The sequence below is a fragment of the Arachis duranensis genome, chromosome 3 (genome assembly GCF_000817695.3).
Source record: "Arachis duranensis cultivar V14167 chromosome 3, aradu.V14167.gnm2.J7QH, whole genome shotgun sequence".
NCBI classification, from domain to species: domain Eukaryota; kingdom Viridiplantae; phylum Streptophyta; class Magnoliopsida; order Fabales; family Fabaceae; genus Arachis; species Arachis duranensis.
Window position 1 is genome coordinate 19635167 of NC_029774.3, and position 5953 is coordinate 19641119.

Consider the following 5953-nt stretch of genomic DNA (forward strand, 5'->3'; position numbering starts at 1 on the left):
TTTTTTTGTCGCAGTCCTTTGATATCTATCTTTCCTCTTTTGTGCCTTTTGTCTTATTATTTAAAGGATGCACCTGTTCCTGTGTTTGGCCCTGAGTTGGGTGAAACTTCTAATACAAAATGTGTAGAGAATACTGTCATGTCATCTTTTCTTCAAAAAGAAGCAAATGTTGCTGGACTTGATGATATACACTTAGATATGGAAGGTGTTAAGGAGGTTGATATTCAAGATCATTCTGTTGATAGTGATGAAAATGTAGTGCTGTCGGATGATATTGGCTCACTTATTCGGTCTGATGTTGATGAAACTCAGGTGATACTCGATTTATTGCTTGATTTTTAATAATTCTTATTCATCATTATAATTAGTTTTCTGTGGAGTTTCAATAGGTTTTCATCTAATTGGGTGATCCTCTTTTTTTTGGGTGCTTTCCTTTTTTTGTTTTGTTTTCTTGTGTAGGATTTGCTCTCGCACCTTTTAGATGACTCAAGGAAAGTTAATGTGCCTAATGTTGTTCCCAAAGATGCAGTATTTTTAAAGGTGAAGAGGAATCTTGAGGCTGATTTTGATAAGGAACTTGAGGATACTGTTGCTCATTGCTCTAAAATAATCAAGATTGAAGATAGTTAAAATGGGTGTTTATGGATGAAAGCTAGCTGCTGTCTTAGGTCTATGAAGTTAGATTTATGTAATAGGTTTTATCTTTGTTATGGTGAATTATGTATGAAGTTTATTAATCTTCCTCTTTTTTTGAGGTGTGTCCAACTGCTAGGAGAGTCATCTTTGTTCCTCTTTCTTTTTTGGAAGAACTTTTGCGTTTTGAAGTTCTACAATGTTCAAGCAGATTAGTGGTTCTTTTGTCCTAGGTGTTATATTTATCTTTTTTGTTTCAAAGAAAATATGTGCTACATTAAAATCTGCTTTGCTAGATATTGGACACAGTGTCATATAGTTGGAGGAGTGTAGATATAAGTCATAGTGTGGATGTATATGTCCACTGTTGTGAATTTCAGTAATGAATGTAGTTCTTATGATATTAATTATAATATGCAGCAGCTTTATTAATTTGCATTGTATGATGATAATTATTTATTTTTAAAATTCAATTTACCGATAATTGACATTGAATATCAAATATGATAATTACTTTAGAGTTCGCCAATGTTTAACTATACAATGATTTTTAATTAAATATTTTTTTGCCAAATACAAATAGCAATGTGGCAATTATTTTAAACAATTAATTTTTTTTAAATAAGATAAAAGGATATGAAGAAGACATCTAACTCTTTTAGATATACAGATATATATCGATACATGCGTAAGGAGAGACATAGAGAGAGAGTTATTTTCATTGTTCATGAGTGCGTTTTAAGTAGATTAGATTGCTGCTGCTAAATAGTTATATCATTCTTTGAAACTTACTTTTTTCGTGGAGGTCAGTATTGTATTTTTTCTATTCATCATGCCTACTGATTTTGCTTTGGCAAGGTTGAATAGGATAAATATTTTGAAGAGGAAAAAGGCATTCAAGTTACAACAAAGAAGAGGTGTGTTATTGCAAGTTTTTTCTTTTTGATTTTTTATGTAGTTTTATTAGTGATAAAATTTTATATTAGTTAATGTTGTGGTTCATAAATTTTTTCGTCCAATTTATTGTTGGTTTCTTATGCAGTTACTAAGGCAAGAGTTGTAACTCAAGCAACTCAATTTAATTATTGTAAGTGTTTGTAATTTGATTAAATATATTGTTTTAAATGTGCATGATCCAACATTTTTTTGTTTTTGTTAATTTATTATAATCTTTTTCAATATTTCTAGCTAGCTGTCTTCCAACAAGTTCATCTATTACTATGTCAGGTAGTATTATAGTAAAATTTAAAAAATTTACATATATTATATTTATTTATTTTCATTAAATATAATAATTTATAATTTTCTTTCTGATTAGGATTTTTTTTAAATTGTCATTTTATTAACAGATGTAATTGATCCTTCCATAAGTATTAGACCTATAGAAGATGATATTGCTGATCATCCGTTATTTGCACAAAGTGAAATGCAAGGTTATATTAATTCTTTATTTATTTATTTATTAAATTGAAGTTTTAAAATAATTTATTTCATATTTTTTTTCTTTTAGAATGTCTTGATATCGGTGATCCTGATTGTGCATGTGTTTGGTGTGGAGCTGTTTTTTGGTATTTAGAACGTGTTGAAAAAGATTCAAGACAAAATCAACCTATATTTTCTGTGTGCTGTGCTAAAGGGAAGGTTCAATTACCGTTCTTACAGAGAGCACCAGATTTATTGGTTAATTTAATTAATGGTACCGATGCAAAGAGCCAATATTTTCAAAAGAATATACGATCATACAATAGTATGTTTGCATTCACATCATTTGGAGGTAAAGTTGTTAGTTCTATTAACAATGGTCAGGGTCCACCCCAATTTATTGTTAGTGGACAAAACTATCATAGAATTGGTAGTTTATTATCCTCGAATGGCGAAAGACCTAAGTTTGCATAACTCTACATTTATGACACAATGCATGAAGTTAATAATTGACAAAGTATTTTTAGGTATGTTTTTTGTTTAAATATTAGCCCAATGAATATTATAAGATTGTTATTATTATTCATTTATTCTATAAATTTCTATAATTTTGTTTATTTTTTCAGCCATGGATCAGATGTGGATACAGAATTGATTGTTAGTCTAATACATATGATTGATGAACATAATGTGGTAGCAAAGTCATTTCGAAGAGTTAGAGGATTCTATGAGGATCACCGATCAGAAATTTTTAGTCTTAGATTGTTCTCTCATAGATCTTTTGATCGAAGAACATATAATTCTTCTAATTGTAATGAGATTGTTGCTTTGATTGTTGGTAATTTTGATAATTCAGACAAGGAAAAAATATTATTCTTCAATCTATAGATGGCCAACTGAAACAAATTTATGAAACTCATCCTCTATACTGGCCATTATAATATCCTTTGCTTTTTTCCTATGGTGAAGATGGTTTTGAGAATAATATACCTTATAGAGGTGTTCGAACTATAAATGTGCGTGGAAGAAGAACTAAAGTTTCTTTGTGGGAGTTCATATGTTTTCGGTTACAAATTAGAGAGACAGAAGAAAGCATTATTCATAAAGCTAGAAGATTGTTTCAACAGTTTGTTGTTGATAGTTTTTCGATGGTCGAGTCACAACGACTTTATGAGATACGGAAGAAACAAAGTACTATACGTGGAGAATTTTTGAGTGGAATTGAAGAAGCTATGCAGCATGGAGATACAGAAGCTTCCTCAATTGGTACACGTGTTATTTTACCTTCTTCTTTCACTGGTGGTAGAAGATATATGTTTAACAATTGTCAAGATGCTATGGCAATTTGTAAGCATTTTGGTTATCCGGATCTATTTATGACAATGACGTGCAATCCAAATTGGCCTGAATTTCAAAGATATACGAGTGTTGATGGTATTCCAATTGCTGAGCATCCAGATATTTCATGTCGAGTTTTTCATGCGAAAATGAAGTGTTTATTAGAAGATTTGAAAAGTGGTGTTTTCTTTGGGCCACTTAATGCAGGTATGTGCACCTGTCTCATTTTTTCATTGATTCTTGTTTTTTTTTTCTAAAACTAATGTTTTTTCTTGTCTAATCTCTTTTTTCAGGAATGTATACAATTGAATTTCAAAAGAGAGGATTGCCGCATGCACATATTTTGCTTTGGCTTGATGGGAGGAGTAGATTGCAATCAAGTGAAATAATAGATGAATTGATATGTGCGGAGCTGCCTAATCCTGCAAAATATCCTCTGCTTTATGATGTGGTAACAAAATTTATGATTCATGGTCCGTGTGGTCAACTTCGGTTTAATTCTCCTTGCATGCAAGATGGTAGATGTTCTAAGTTTTATCCTAAGCAGTTTGTTAATGAAACTTACTTTGATCAAGAAGGATATCCCATATATAAACGGCGTGATCTTGGTGTGACCTATAAAACATATGGTGTTGAAGTTGATAATAGATTTGTTGTGCCATATAATCCGCTACTTTTGATGAAGTATCGTGCTCATATTAATTTGGAGTTTTGTAACAAATCGAATGTTATTAAATATTTATTCAAATATGTTAATAAAGGTCCTGATCGCGTAACAGCAACATTGGGTAATAGTAATATTGGGAATCAACACTCTCACGCAATTGATGAGATTAGAGAATACTTTGATTGTCGGTACTTATCTCCATGTGAGTCTATTTGGAGGCTTTTTGCTTATGATATTCATCATCGGTGGCCATCTGTTCAAAGGTTAAGTTTTCATTTACCGAAAGAGCAACATGTTATTTTTGATGATCGTGACTCAATAAGCTCAGTTTTAGTCAGGAATAGAGATTTGGTTACTATGTTTATTGCTTGGATGTTAGCTAACAGGACCTATTCGGAGGGAAGACATTTAACATATGTTGAGTTCCCACAACATTTTGTTTACATTGTTGACAATAGAGAATGGAGACCACGACAAAGGGGATTTTCAGTAGGCAGGTTAAGTTTTGTTCCACCATCAACTGGTGAATTGTTTTATATGCGCCTATTACTAAATGTGCAAAGAGGTTGTACAAGCTTTAAGAGCCTTAGAACAGTTTGTGGCGTGACATATAATACATTTCAAGAAGCTTGTTCATCGTTGGGTTTGTTGACTGATGATAATGAATTCATTCAAGCTATTAAAGAAGCTGCTGAGTTAGGTACAGGTGCTCAACTTAGGCGATTATTTGGAACTTTATTATTATCAGGTTCAATGAGTAGGCCTTTCTCTGTTTGGAATCAAACTTGGATGTATTTATCTGAAGATATCCTTTATCATAGAAGACTCCAGTTACAATATCCAGGTATGAAAAGAAAATTTTATTCGTTGGAATAAAATTTTAAATAATTTTTTATATTTATTGTGTGATGTTATATTATAATTTAGATTTTTGTTTATAATAAGTAATAAAATATAAATTCCACTGTATGAATTTTTTTATAGGATTAAGAATGACATCTGAAGAGTTACAGAATTTTTGTTTGGTTGAGATTGAGAACCTTCTTCAAAATAATGGTAAATCTTTGAAGGATTATGCTGGAATGCCAGTTCCTAATGTTAACTCAATATCTCACTTTTCCAATTCTATGGTGGTGCGTGAATTGCAATATGATATCTCAGAAATGCAGAAGCAACATGATGCATATTTTCATCAATTGACAGTAGAACAGATGAGCATATATCATAGGGTTATTAATTGTGTTTCAAATAAAGAGCATGGTTTCTTTTTTGTGCATGGTTTTGGTGGTACGGGGAAAACATTTTTGTATAAAACATTGTCAACTAGATTGCGATCTGAGAGAAAGATTGTTATTAATGTTGCTTCAAGTGGTATTGCTTCTTTATTGTTACCAGGAGGTAAGACGGCGCATTCTATGTTTAGTATTCCTATTGAATTGAATGAGGAATCAGTTTGTAGAATTAGAATCAATTCACAAAAGGCAGATTTAATTCGTCAAGCAGCTTTAATCATTTGGGATGAAGCTCCAATGACAAATAAGTTAGCATTTGAAGCTGTTGATAGAACTTTTCGAGATTTAATGAAGATTGTTTGTGCTTCCAATGAAAATTTAGTTTTTGGAGGGAAAGTCATTGTTCTAGGCGGAGATTTTAGACAAGTTTTACCAGTTATACCTAAAGGTTCACGTGCTGAAATTGTCATGGCTTCAATAAATTCTTCTTATCTATGGAAGCATTGTGAAGTGTTTAATTTGAGTAGGAATATGCGACTCGAGAGTGGTATTGAAAATTCAGATGTCGATGAGTTAAAATTATTCTCAGAGTGGATTCTTCAAGTTGGAGAAGCTCAATGTGGTATAATAATTAATGATAGACATTTTGTTCGTATTCCTT